This window comes from Podarcis bocagei (assembly GCF_964188305.1).
Source record: "Podarcis bocagei genome assembly, chromosome: 5".
Taxonomy (NCBI): domain Eukaryota; kingdom Metazoa; phylum Chordata; class Lepidosauria; order Squamata; family Lacertidae; genus Podarcis; species Podarcis bocagei.
In genome coordinates, this window is record NC_138129.1 from 45,558,621 (window position 1) to 45,573,622 (window position 15,002).

Here is a 15,002-nt window from a genome sequence, read left to right on the forward strand (position 1 = left end):
CACAGAGAAAAAAGCAAGATGTTTCATAGCCTTGATTATTGCTATTGCAGCTGTACTGCTCAGCTGGCAACCTTCATCACAGATGGTGGACTATGACAGGAATCTTCACTTCAGTGCCTTGTTTGTGGATGGCGGCATCTCCTATAATCCCTAACTAAGATCTCACAGGGCCATTAGGCAGCGTCTTTTCAGGTTTCAGATAGATCTCTCCCAACACAACACCCCCACTCCCCCCAAGTTGGCCTAGCCGCCCCCCCGCCCTCTAGTTCACATGGCAACCAGAACTATAATCAGCCTACCATTCACCCTGGGTTAACTTTCAGTTGGCCAATCTTCACACAAGGTTCATTACACTACTTCTCATACCCCTTGGAGAGGGAGTGGAAAGTAAAAGTATGATCTAGTTGAATTACAGGATCCTGCTGAATTTGCATTATTTTTGTACGCACACAACAGTTCAAATCACAGTTCACATTCTTCCCCATAACAACCATGGATCTAGCAGTTTGCTGTGGTGCCAAAACATGGACCTGGAGCTCATCAGAATGGTTTCTCAATGGAAATGGTCCAAATCCAAATCATGAGTCACATCCGTATTCACAAAATGTGCTGCCAAAATCACAGACCCATGACTTCATGTCTCCATCAGAGTGTTAAACCAAGGATCCTAGACCCTCATGGTTTCTCCCTGGAGGCTTCCCAAATCAGCCATCACCATACATGGATCTAGTCCTTATGTTACCATCACAAAACAAGAATGTAGATCCAGGGCAATTCCTCTTTCTTTCTTATTTTAAAATTGTTACACCATAAAAGTGTACCATCTATTCATAGCTCAAGCCCATCCACACAGATTTCACTGTAAAAATTACAGCTCCATCACAGTGTCGTCTGGGCAGCCCAGGACCACCTCCATACACACTGCCCAGGCTTGTGCCCCAGGGAGGTTTAACTTCATCCCAGAGGCACACTCTCAAGACAGAAGGATGCCAACAATACAACAAGCACAGTGGCACAATCACATGTATCTGAGACATGGCTCTCCCATAGATGATCGGAGCTCATATCTGTGTGCACAGAGTGGAGACTAAATTTGAGGATCAAGAAGTAAACCAGGACCAGATGACAAAACAGTAGGAAGAAACATCAAAAGTCATGACTAAACAATAATCAAGCATACAGGAACAAACCAGAGCTCAGGAAGACCTTGTTGCTCAACAAGATTTAATTGCAACAGAAGGTTATAACTCATTCCTTCCCTGGATGATCCAATGGGAAGCATGGGTGGATGAAGTAAGTCCAGTGCTAGAAGGTTCTTAATTAAGAAGGCTGCAACAATTGCAACATGCAGTTTAGTGATCCACCACATGGGTCAAAGGAACAAGAGCATTCAGGCAACACCACCAGCTGCATAAGATCAGCCTAGCCACTTTGTTCTGACATTGAAGAACTAATCTTCCTATTCCATTTACTTCCATTTACCTTGTGTGTTCTTTTAGTTTCTAGTCCTGATAACAGCTCTAGCTCTTTTTAAAATTGATGTCAGCCGCTTTGGGTGACAATAACAGTCTAAAAAGTTGCATAAAACAACAAATATATCAATACGAGACACCTGCATACAAGTCTAGCAGCATCTGATATGCTGATGCCATCATCAAGTAAACAGCCTGCTTTTCCACAATGGGGAGTGATGCAGCAGGTAAGTTCAGGTGCACTGGTGAGAACTCTGCTCAGTGCTGTTGCTATAGGCAGCCATCCCACAAACAAGCTGGTCCCCACTAAGTATGCAAGGTGGCCCATTGAGGGCAGCTTGCCTAAAGTTTCCCCAAATCTGGAGTAGGGACTGATAACCTATGAATCTGGTTCATACTTTAGCATCACACCACAAGTTTATAATGCACTTCATAGACATGAATGTGATTTGTGGTTTGATGGCAGATAGGGCGGAATTCTATGGGAGGAGGGGAATAAGGATCAATAAGGGTCTGCGCCTTTGATCTTTGTTATCTACAACAATGCTAGATCTACAAAAAGCAAAGGAAGCTGTCTTAGTCCATTACAATAATTCCAAAATCCAGTTAGGTAATACAGTACCTGGTTGGGACTGGCCCAAATATTATCAGAATTACCAGGCTGGATATTAGGGAAATCTAGAGCTGTGGTTTTTTTGTTGGAGTCCATAGAAATGGATGCAAGCAGTGATTTGATAGTGGCTTTGGGAACATTCCATGTGTTATGCTATTGTGGCCATGAAGTGCTGAATCCCTTATATTTTACAGTATAATTTGTGGATGAATGAAAGCTGTGATTTAACAACAAATTTGGCATTTAGGGAACCTCTGCATGTTAACTTTAATAATGAAGATCCATGCTTTTATGTCACAGGAGCATCACAAAGCACTGGATTTCTATACTGCAGTCAACAGATATAGATGTGAGCTGTAATCTGGTAGTAGATTTGCGGGGAGGGCTTCCACACAAAAATGCTAAGGTCCGATCGGTATAAATCTTGCATTTCTCCCCCCTGAAAGTGCATATGAAAGTGAAAGATGGATGGCCACACCAACTCGGCCCCTTACACACTGACCAGATGCTTGGAAGCTGTGGCTGGATGGTTTCGTGGGAGCCAATTGAAACTAAATCCTTCGAAGACAGAGGTCCTATGGCTAGGTCGGGATAGCATGGGGATGAGGGACCAACTCCCTTCTCTTGCGGGGGCCCAATTAGTGCCATTGCCTTCCGTTAAGAGTTTGGGTGTAATCCTTGACGCCTCCCTTTCCATGGAGGCGCAAGTCACAGCAACAGCCAAGGCAACATTTTTCCACCTTCGCCGCATCAAGCAGTTGGTCCCTTACCTTTCCCGCCCCGACCTGGCCACAGTGATCCATGTGACAGTCATCTCCAGGCTTGACTACTGTAACTCGCTCTACGCGGGGCTGCCCTTGAAGCTGTCCCAGAAACTCCAGCGGGTACAGAATGCTGCAGCGAGGCTCCTCACAGCGTCTCTGCCATGGGAGCATATTCATCCAGTGCTTTTCAAGCTGCACTGGCTCCCGGTGGAGTACAGGGTCAGATTTAAGGTGCTGCTTTTGACCTTTAAAGCCCTTCACGGCCTAGGACCCTCGTACCTACGGGACCGCCTCGCCTGGTATGCCCCACGGAGAGCCTCAAGGTCCATAAATAACAACACCCTAGTGGTCCCAGGCCCTAAGGAAGTTAGATTGGCTTCAACCAGAGCCAGGGCCTTTTCAGCACTGGCCCCAACTTGGTGGAACGCTCTGTCTCATGAGACCAGGGCCCTGCAGGATCTGATCTCTTTCCGCAGGGCCTGTAAGACAGAGTTGTTCCGCCTGGCCTTTGGATTGGAGCCAATTTGATTCCCTCCGCCCCCTTTTTCTTTTTTCTTTTCCTTCTCCTGCAATGAGGCTCCATTTTAATATTTTAATGTTCCATTATTTTAATGTTGTATTTTATTTTTGTTTTTAAGTTGTAATCACTCATCTTGTTTATTATTGCTTGTAAGCCGCTCTGAGCCCGGCCTTGGCTGGGGAGGGCGGGGTATAAATAAAAAATTATTATTATTATTATTATTATTATTATTATTATTATTATATTACCACATGCTTTTTCCCCCAGAAAGAAAGATTCATTGAAAGACGATTTTTTTTTGAATAAATTTGCCGACACCCTGCTGCAAAGTTATTCTGTACGATACGTTAATTTCTCCCATTATACATACAAGGAGATTCAAAACGGCTGCAACGGAGCCTGCTTTTCCGTCCGTGCAGTCTCTGCCTGCCTCAGATTATTCACCTGCTGCCATGTCATCAGTTCCTTCCTGACGGTAAAACGAGGCAAAAAAAAAAGGGGGGGGAGCCACATAATATCTGTTTAAATTATATATACTTTAAAAAGCGGCAAGTTTCACATTTTGACGCCGTGTGGGTTCCTTAGCCCGGTTTCTATTGCGGCGCTTGGAGCAGCCCGCGAAGCAAAAGGCTCTCCAGCCGGACCTGCGACTGCAGAGGGAAACGGGGCGCAGGATTCGGCCGCTGCTCCGCGTGGCGTCCGCCAGGCAGTAACCCTGCGGGGCCGCGCGCACGCTGCGTGTGTGTATACACGTGTATTTACACATTGGGCCATGTGAACGTGCCAGCTGCTGCCCCTTCCCTTGTCTCGGGAGGCCGTCGCGGAGCAGCGACATTCGGGAGGCTTCTCTTCCCCGTCCCTTGCGAACCCTCAGCCCCGCCGCGAGACCCAAGCTCCCCGGCCAGGCCCTCCGCGACGCTCCGGAGAGACAGGCGGGCGACCGACGAAATGGGGTCCTGCGTCTTTAAGAGCCCCTTTGTCTCTGAAACATCCTTATTTACCCTCCTGTGATTCAACCAAACTTAACCCCCCTCTTCCTCCCCCCGCGATTCACAAAGCCCACGGATGTCACAGCTCCGGGGGCGGAGCTAACGTATTCCCCGGACCCTCCTTCCGAGACTCCGCTTCTGATTTTTATAGGATTTGGTTAGCTTCCGCAAGTGCCGTAAACTAGCAGTTCGGGGGAACAAGAGACGGCAAACACGTCTGCTTTAGCTGCCACGCCGTTAGGGACGAACTGTTCCGAAGAATCTTCGGATTCTCGGGAAAACTAAAAATAACAACAACAACCACCCCACACAATCTGACGCGTCACTAGCGTAAATCAGTGAGAGGGTTCCCGCTCTTTCGTGTTACGTAGATGACGCCGAGAAGAAAAGGAACCGTCCAAGAAAACTCTCGGGAGCCCCCTTGCGCAGGTAGCGTAAACGTGCTCGCTGAATGGCGACTCGTCGTAGGGCGGCCCAAGCCGGGGGTGGGAAGGAAATAGTGTCTGGCGGGCGGTTCAGCCAACGGCAGCGCGGGGCGGGGCGAGCTCGGCGGCCAATGGCGGCCGGGGGGGCGTGTCAGGTACCGGTTGGGGTGTCTCGCGCTTGGTGACAGCTCGCGCGTGCTGATGATGGCGGTAAATAAAGGGGCCGGAGGGGGGGAGGGGGCTTTACCCCCTTGGGGGCTCAAACCCTAAATGTGGGGGAAGTGAAAGAGCCGCAGCTGGGGTGGAGAGGGGTGCTTCATGCGCGGCCCAGGGAGGCTGAGGGTAGAGGGGGGGGCTTGACCCCCGATTTGGGGTGGGAGGTTTGAGGGGGCTCCACCCCTTTGGGGCTCAAATTCCATATTGGGGGTGGGGGGTTGTGCTGCTTTAAGCCCCTCCTTCCTGTTTGGAGGGAATTTCGCCTCCCCGCCTGGCCAGGCCGACGGAGGGGAAGAGGTCTTGACCCCTAAGCAGGAGAGGGGCTGGAGGAGGAATTCCCCCCCCCCGCCAGATGGGAGGTTGCGCGCACCGAAGGGGAGGCGGGCATGGACCTCCTCTTGGGGAAAGAGGTCCAGGGAGCTTGCTTTGCGTGAGGGCAGAAAAGGGCACCAACCTCACCAACTGGGGGCGGGGGGGGGGAGCGGCTATGACAGGATTTGCCGCCTGTGGCTGAACAGGCAAAGGCAGCAGCCAACTAACTGGTTTTTTAAATGCTCAAGCCAGACTACCTCGGTTGGAGAGACACGGGGTTCTTGTACAATCTGAGCGCTAGGGGTTGGATATCAAGCCCTTGTTGGACAGGGGGAACCTGAAGGCTCAGGCAGAGAAACAAAAGCAAAAAGAAACCCGAGGGTTGGGAGGACCGAGTCAGGAACAATTTAGAAATTAAAGTTGCAGGGACCCTTAAAGGAGGCATTGGAAGGGGAGAGAGGAAATTAAGGGCTGGTGTGTATGGTATAGCTGCTGAGATCTAAGACATGAAGCTCCCCATCTTAATGCTTGTGAAATGAATAGGGCCCTTAATGGCTAGAAAGCAGCAGCAAGAGAGTTAGAAGTTTGAGTTTGAGGATGCCAGACTTGGAACAAGGATTGTAGTGAGGAATATTATATTGTTGCGGGTGCTAGCACAGGCAGCGTGGAAGAGAGCTAAAATAACGATGGGCAAGCAGGGTGGTGCACGTTGGTATTGCTAAGCTGCGTGCAGTTCTTTGTTTGCTGGAAGATGCTTAGGTGGTTCACTTCAAGTGTGATGTTTCTAACTTCTTTTTTCAGAGCATTGTGCTCTGACTCCCATTGATCTATTACCACTTAATCCCACAGCATTTCCTTCCCTCTGCTCCAAGTTAAGAACATTAGTATGAAATCGGTTTGAGAGAAAGCATTGTACTAAAGTACTTTTGAACTCATTTCTGTTGTTGGTTTGATTATATGTGTAGCAGTGCTGAAGAAGTTGTTCCAAGGATGGAACCATATGATGGAACTTGGGTGTCCCTGGAGTTAATGCAAATGAGAACACTTAGCCTTACAGGATGCTTCCAGCTTTCGTAATAACTCATTTGCAAACGCTGTTTGTCACACAGCAACTATGCTATTGAAGTCAGTGCTGTTATGATGCACTTGTATGCAAAAAGAATGGGATTCTGAAGATATGTAATGATTTTCGTGTAGTGCTGTTCTCTCCCCTTTTATAAATAAATTGTATATATTACCACATTAAAGTTAAAGGAAGGTTTTACATGCTTTAAAAAGCATTTTTATTGAACGCATCAGCACATGTGAAAGAATGTTAAAAGTCTGTTTTATGTTACATTAACTAGCTTTTTTTGCCAGATGAGCATGATCTTGTAGGGGGAAAGCAGCTAGTGAGGAGCTGTGTGTTTCATGCATACTTAAAGATTGCAGTGTTAAGCCTATTGCTATTTCAGAATGTGTTGGTTCTTTGATCTTTGAGAGAAGGAAGTAAGACTTTTTGTTTACTTCATCAAAGTTTTCCATTTTTCTACCCCCCCCAATTGTTAGTGGGCAAAGGGGTGGGGCTAAGCATTAACTTTAAACTAGGTGGTTTGTTATATGATGTCAAAAAAATAAGAGATGTCAAGTCAGGCATCTCTAGTTCCTTTCAGTGTTCCTAAGACTTTTGAGAAGCCTTGTGTTTTTCTTTGGTTGTGTTAAGCCCAATTTTATTGTGAAGAAACAAGTTTTATCCCTCCCCCAATAAAGCAAGTTTTAATTTCATGCTAAAGTACTGGAAAATTTAAACACACACACCAAATTAGTAATATTTGTCAAATAAATTTTTAATTCCTCTTTGAAATCTATTTTCTCCAGTTTATTTAGAACTGAAAAATTTGTAGGATTTAGGTAGGAAAATGTTTTATTTCTAAATAAAGTGCAGAATATGGATGTACCATGTTTTTAATGATACATGTTTCTTCCTTTCCCCTTTACTAATCTGTAAATAAATAAATAAATCAGCATTTCATGTTCATATCTATTCAAAATATATAGAAAAATAAGGGATATCAAACATCATGATTTTACATAGTTTCATTTTTAGATAGTCTTTTAAAAGGCGATAACAGCAAATGCATTTTAATATAATTTCAACTTATCAAATTTAAGTTTAGTTCTATCCCTTACCTCATATAAACTCATTTAAAATCTAAAACTTTTCTTATATAAACCTCCATACCACCTTATACAGAAATAAAGGAGTCAAATTAAAACATAGACTATGGACTTTAATATTTTTTTTGTACATTTACAAAAAAAAATCTCCAACTGTTTTTCATTTCTTTCTCTTTTATTCCTGTAAAATAGTTGGCTTTACCTGTGACTCATTTGTATCATTGGCTAAACTTCTGTGACATAAAAAAACAACAACCCTTGAAGAGCAGATAAGAGGTTGGCTGATAGAGGAAGTTAAGCACTCAAGGAAAAGAAGTGAAAACAGAAGAATCTGGGTTTAATGTTATCAGGGACATGTAAGAAGGAATTGGCAGGAAGTAATATCTGGCAGCACAGAGGCTCTCCCCCCCCCCCCAATAATTTGACAGTCCTATTAATTTTAAAATAACTTAAATAAAATAACTGTCTGACTATATATCACCCAAACATTTGTTGAGCAGTTGTACCCCATAATATTTTAGAAGAAAATCCTAATATAGCCTAACAAACAGAAGGAACTTGATGCTGTTGATGGGAAGAAGCAAGCAGGGCTGCATTTGCAGTGTACGACTGAGTTTCCCCAAGGGTGCTCTGTCATCTTTTGATAGCTTGTATTATTGTTAGAAAACTGAAGAAAATGCTTCAACATCTGCACATGTGCTCTTGTTGGGAAGGGATGTGGAGAAGACTGAATTTAGATTAAACCAATTAGACTAAATGTTTCCTTCATGCTTTTTGGCTTCTATTTTAAATATATTAAAGCCTACAGAAAACAGCCTGCTATCTAGAACTGAATTAATATTGCCAGTTTTAGGTGCCCATGTGACTAGGCCTCTAGGATTATTTAAGCCCTACCTTCATGATTAAAAGCTGGTTCAGTATATTTCCTTGCTTCCTGAATAACCAGGTTAGGGCACTGGGAAATTTCTATAAAATGTGTGTTTTCTAGAGCTGGACTAACAGCACCAAAAGCCCATGATAGACAAGATGTGGAAGATCTCTCCACTTCTTCTCCTTAAACAGTCATAGGGAGATTTTAATTCTTCCCAAAAATGCCATTTTCATGGATTTAATTACCGTATTTTTTGCTCTATATGACTCACTTTTTCCCTCCTAAAAAGTAAGGGGAAATGTGTGCGCGTCTTATGGAGCGAATGCAGGCTGCGCAGCTATCCCAGAAGCCAGAACTGCAAGAGGGATTGCTGCTTTCACCACGCAGCGATCCCTCTTGCTGTTCTGGCTTCTGAGATTAAGAATATTTTTTTCTTGTTTTCCTCCTCCAAAAACTCGGTGCGTCTTGTGGTCTGGTGCGTCTTATAGAGCGAAAAATACGGTATATCCCCAACCAAAAGGTGCTGTTTGCCCACTGGGGAGAACATACAGGTGTGTCTTTCCCAGTGGGGCAGTAGCAGCTTTGTGTGTGTGACAATTTGAGTTTGCGAAAACAGTATGAGGGGTTAAAACCTCCTTCAATGCTGTGGCCCTTATCAAATGCTGCCAGCACCCCCCTCCAGTTGCTTTTAATCAAAAAGGCAATGGCAGGGGATGTGAGTACAGATATCACATCTCATCTAGTTTAGTCCTGCAAGTACATGTATATGTATTGTGTTGCCTTCTGTCTATATAAAAATTGACATTATCAAAGGATCATACCATTAAATTTTAGGTATAGTTCCTATATTTTAGATATTAAGGCAAAATTTGCTGACCTGGTATATTCAAGATGTTTTGGACTACAACTTTTATTAGCTTCAGCCAGCAGAGCTGTGCTGACTAGGGTTGATGGGAGTTGTAGTCCAAGACATTTGAGCGTACCCAGATTGGGGAAGAATCTGTTGAGGAGCCCAGCTATTGAAAGCCACTTGCAAGAAACCCAGCATCTTGAACTGCGCTGTGAAAACAACAGGCAGCCATCATTGTTCTTCACATTGTTATAAGCAGTACCTACATGAGGACACTCTGTGGGCTCTTGGGTACCCCATAAGAGAAAAGGAGCAGTTTTCCCCCTTATAACAACATGTTGATGCAGCATGTGTCTAATGACTCTTCCTCATCAAGACAAAGGCTGTCATATTCCATTCCAGCTGTAACTTCTGAATAGCCTTTCATAATAATGATTCATCATACACTTAATTAAATCACTTCAATAACCTTGTGTGGTTATATGTTAATAGTTACTAGCTCTAAACTGGAGACAAAGCATTTCAGTTTTGTGCCCATGAGTGTGATTGGTGAAAAGTCTTCAAGGCTGCCACAGGAACCTAAAGATTTAGCAGCACCCAAAAACCCCCACATATGAGTTACTAAGGGAGGACAAAGACTATCAATAATGGTTGTGCCCTGGGACTTCTTGAATGGGGTTGGGGCCTTGCCAATCAGTAGTTAGATTTCTTACTTGGATTTCACTTCTATCTGTCCATCTTTTCCCAGTCCTTACTAGCAATCAGATGCTATATAAGAATCATGATTGCAGCATCATTTTAAGCCCAAGTCTTGGGCAACCTTGGATGGTTTGAAAGCTCAGAGTACATAACCACAAAATAATAATAAATAACAATGATAGGGAGCCAGGACTGGCACACTTACTGAGCAAGTAGATGCCCTTTCCATTCCCCAACCTGACTGTTGTTCCTCCACATAGTAAATCCATGTTGTTAACCACCACTTAATACAGTGGTACCTCGGTTTACGAACTTAATCCATTCCGGAAGTCCGTTCTTAAACAGAAACCATTCTTAAACTGAGGCACACTTTTCCTAATGAGACCTCCCTCCGCCAGTGCCCTTCCACCGTTCGGCTTCCGTTCTTAGACCAAGGTAAAGTTCACAAACCGGGACACTACTTCTGGTTTTGCAGAGTTTGCAAACCAAATAGTTCATAAACAGGGCTGATCTTAAACCGAGGTACCACTGTATAGGATGGATTTGCAGTACACGTTTAATGTAGGAGCTACCTGTGCAGTATTACAATTCCAACCTCTAAATACGAAGCTGCAGTGGAGTAGAGATAAAGAACTCTCAACATCCCCCTTGCTATTTTCTGGTGGTACACTCCATTTCACTTTAGCTTAACTGTAAACATTGACTGTCTGTTGCCTGTCAGTGTACCAACTTCCATAGCTGCTGGCTGAACTGCTGTGATGTTACAGTAGCCTGGAGGAGAACTGGATAGGCATGGAGAGTAGTGGAGACTGAAAGGTTGAAAGGAAGTACCAGGTCCTAAATATAATGGATTTGGGGACAAGGGGGCAGTGAAAACAGCAGAAAGCAGAAGGCATAGAAAAGAAATGTTGGAAGCAGGGGGACTAAGAGAACGATGATGAGAGCAGGCAATATGCTTAGGGAAGTGGGGACTGAGGAAATTTTACTAAAAGGTCAGTGGGTGGAATCCTCCCTACCCCCACCCCATTGTGGATTCAGTTGCTATGATAACACAATATTCTGGTGGAAGCTATTTCACATGGAGAAAGGCACAGAAAGAATTATGTTCTTTGGATGGAAATGGATATTGGAAAGGCAAAAAGGACTGCGGAGACACCCATATTTCTTAGTAGCTAGCTGTGGATGAATTAGCCCCAAATTTAGAAGAGTTCCAAAAATCTCAATTATAGCATTAACTTCTCTAACCTTCGTTTGCCTGGGAAATGAGTGTATGTGACTTTTCGATGTGCTGTACTTGAGGCAAATCTGAAGAGTTCCAGGTGAGGAAGTAGAATTGAGATGGTTCAATATATAATTTTGTGGCGAGAGTGAAGCTGGATGCAGTGAGAGTAAAACGGACTGTGTGCTGCACATGGGCATGCAATTCTTTTAAAGCAGCTGACACAGGAGGAAAAGAAATTTCACTAATCACTGACCAAGCGCCAACTTGACAATGCAGGTTCTTGGGAAGAGTACTGTTGTAGGCCGTGTATATATCCAGACGGTAAGCAGAAATTGATGCCTGACCAAAAAGAGAGAAAAAAAGCATAGAGGCCTGGAGGAGGCAGAGCCCAGTAGCCCATTCTCAGTGAAAGCATTCCTTCCAATGTTTCACGGGCTTGAACTAATACTAACTTGTGAAATGTTTAGCAAATATGTAGTAAATGATCATGTACTACACTGTTAGGTTGTCTGTTGCCCAGGTTTCTGGAGGTTGATAAACATACTTTTGTCAGGTTGCCTAACTTTTTTGAAGCATTAGCTGGATGTTTTTAATAATTGGTAGAAGGAATTGTCTTATGCTTTATGTGACCTAGTGTCCCGTTAGCAAGGTTCGCTGGGGCTTGGCTTGAATGGCATTTGCAACTGATGTAGCTGCTTTGAGGGTCCTGTGGTAGAAAAATGGGATCTATTTACATACCAAATCATTCATTTGATCATTTGAAATTTATTTAGCATTTCCTTCTTGACCCTACCAGGGTTTTACTGCTTTTTCTTTTTAATTAGGTGTTCACTGAACACCTCTTCATACAATAATCTAGGCACATTGTCAGCTCTTCTAAAGGTTGTGCATGCACACTCAAGTACTAGAGAAAGTATGAAACCCAGAATGTGCTGAAAGCCAAACCTTGTTTTGGTAGTTAGAGACAAGTTTCTGACCAAGAATTTGGGGCGAAGCAGGGGGGGGGGGAACACACAAGCCTTTCAGGCTGCTACAATATACCCAGGTGGTTATGTGAACAAAGATCCTTAACTATAAGCTATTTTTACTAGCTATGTTAGAGGCAAGATATTTTAAGAATGGTTTAAAATAAATAAATTGGCCGGGGTAGCTTAAATGGGCCCCCCCCTTTTTTTTTTTGCTTGATTTTAAAATGTAGATGCAGATATAGTTTTCAAAATATCTTTAACTATGTACCATAAGGACTTCTGTGATAAGATCATAATTCTCTTAGAAGTGGTTGATCTTATTCAGCAAACAAGGTGGAATGGTATTATTGCTGCTGCAGCTGAATCAGAGGTTGAGCTGCCAATAGATAAACTCCAAGTTGCATCTAGTTCTCAGCCTGCAGCCATACTGTGCATACTCAGTATGCTTCTGTCTGCATTGCAAACAAACAAGAGTAGCAATCAGAAGTTGCTTAAGTGTATGCAGTTACTATGATTGTTTCTGCCAAAGAATGCAGAAGACTAGGAACATCACAGATGGAAACATGCGCTAAAACTGTGCCATTATCTTGAAATATTTGCCTTCATTGATCATTGCAGTGGTGTATCTGTTGTTTCACATAATTTCAGCTAAAATTGTACTGTTCAGTGACAGCTTTTGCTACTTGCTGAATTAATCTAAGTCTCTATTTTAATAATTCATACCGATTGTATGGTTTTGCATTTAGGAATGACCCTCCCCCCCACTTCCTATAGTATCACATTTGATGGTTTCATTGTATAAGTATCCTGTGGACAATGTAATTAGGTTTTTATGGAATCAGATTTTGCTGCTTCCTTTCACTTTTGCAGACTCCTTGGGCAGGAAAAGCTTTGACTGCTAGAGAACTGTGCATCACAGTTTAAATTAAGTCTAGCCTCCTCAATTCTTTCTGAAATGTGATCATGAAGTGTTAAGATAACTTGTAATTTTTGCTTTGTGAATGGGTAAAAACTTAACATGTTTGTTCTGTGTTCTCTGGTAGCTGGTATTTCAAACCACATAGAATGTTATAAAATCTTGGATAGATACTAACTGGTCTCATAATCTGACATGCCTGCTTATTTTGTGAACAACAGTATAAAGGTTCTAAATTTTAACTCAATTTATAAATATTACATATGGGATTAACACATCTGAAACTTTCGATTGCATGAATTTTGTTTCATCTAAAGCAGCCATGGGGCAAAGAGTGTATTTGAAGACCACTACTTTTGTACAAATTACCTTCTTTTTGAAAGTCAATCAATGTAGTCCCTTACTGTTGAAAAAGGTATACAGTACTAAAACTATACTTCACTGCCAAGCTTAGAGAATTTTAGTAAAGAGGTCTAACCTGTTTTTGCAGGTTTTGTCACACTTTCTGATGGAAAATGAAGAAAAAAGCAGACAACCCATAACAATTTGCAGCTGAGCTGTTGGCACACAACAAAATTAACAGTTTAGGACTCCAAACACTTGTCCTTGATTAGCAAGCTGTTAATGTGCTTCTCTCCCTTACTCCCAGTCCCACCCCATGGTCTTATTTCAGGGAAAGCTGAGTTGCAGGGTGAGGTGCTAAAATAAACTTTAAAAAAATACTGTTATGAAACTGTTGCAAAATGCTATATACAAAACATGCTTGAAATTGGTAGCTTTTAAGAACAGGATTAAAAAGGTTAGGGTTAACTGAGAAAGTTGAATTCTACTTCAGTGTTTATTATATCTATATGTTCTGATTGATACTGCTACCCAACTTTTAAAGATCAAAAACTGTGCTTTTAGATAGCTCCTGGCAAGCTGGAAAAAAAATATTGGTTCTTTGTAGTCTGATACAGAACTCCATTGTTTAATCTCACACCTGGCAATGTTAGCATTGCTATGAAGGCTGAACAGTTTCATTGTTGTGGTTTAATCACTTTGGGTTGTACTCAATATTAGTCCTACTTGGAGTTGACCCATTGAAATTAAGGAACCTAAGTCATGCCCATTAACCTCAGTGAGTCTGTCGTGGGGTATGGAAACTTTTCTGATGAGATAACAGATCATTATCTCTTCAACCCCAGATGGGCCAAATTTAGCAGGTGTGTAAGGCTGCCATCTGTCAATCCCCTGGCATCACTATGACATCAAGTAATGCTGTGCTTTGAAGTCCCAGAACTTTCAGTTTTGCTGTTTGCAAAGAGCTTTCAGACAGTTCATGTTCACCTATTTGAGCCTCTGGAGGCCCAAATAAGAGTACTGTGGTAGTGGTGGCAGCGCTGCCTGAAAGTCTTTTGCAAAAGCAACTGTTTTTGTGCACTCCCTATCTACTGTTCGGGACAGGGTCAGCCAGCTGCTGTTTGGGAGTATCACAGAAGAAGTCCTATGCACAGCCAATCTTTCCAAAAGACAGCTTCTTCCAAAAGGGGTTGCTTTCTTTGGCTGTGCATGCCTTTTCCCAAGAGGGGACAGGCATGCACAGCCAAAATGAGCCCTTTGCAAGATGCTCCATGTTGCTCCTTTCAGTTTCTGATTTTGAAAGTTGAAAGGAGCTGCTTCAAAGAGCACCACTGGGAGGAAGAAGTGGTTTCCCTTCTTGAAGAAGGCGGTCTCCATAGCTAGAAGCAGCTTTGGCCAGCTATAACTGTTCCTTGGCCAGAGGACATTGACCACAGTAGTGTAGGTATTGGTGACTTCAAGATTGGATTGCTTCAATGCACTCAATGTGGGGCATTGTTTGCGCTTGACCTGGAAAGTCCAGTTATTGCAGAATGTTCTGGCATAGTTGCAGACAGCAATTCAAGACCCTGTCTGTATAAAACAATTTTCCAGGCTGCCTAGCCTGGAGCTAGAATAACAAAAAAAGACACCAACTTTCTCCTCCTTTAAAACCTGCTCCTGTGCT

At 43.2% G+C, this 15,002-nt stretch overlaps 1 protein-coding gene across 5 annotated transcripts in view; it reads left to right on the forward strand.

The window, feature by feature from the left end:
* The first annotated feature begins 3,616 nt into the window (after positions 1 to 3,616).
* Positions 3,617 to 15,002, forward strand: part of USP49 (ubiquitin specific peptidase 49) — a 58,059-nt gene continuing 46,673 nt past the window's right edge. For 4 of the 5 annotated variants that reach the window (XM_081195832.1, XM_081195831.1, XM_081195829.1 and 1 more), the window contains exon 1: positions 4,898 to 4,993. The gene's annotated coding sequence lies outside the window, so the exon portion shown is untranslated. Of the gene's footprint in view, positions 4,788 to 4,897; positions 4,994 to 15,002 lie in introns of those variants that run through there. The other variant, XM_081195830.1, reaches the window with a different exon arrangement.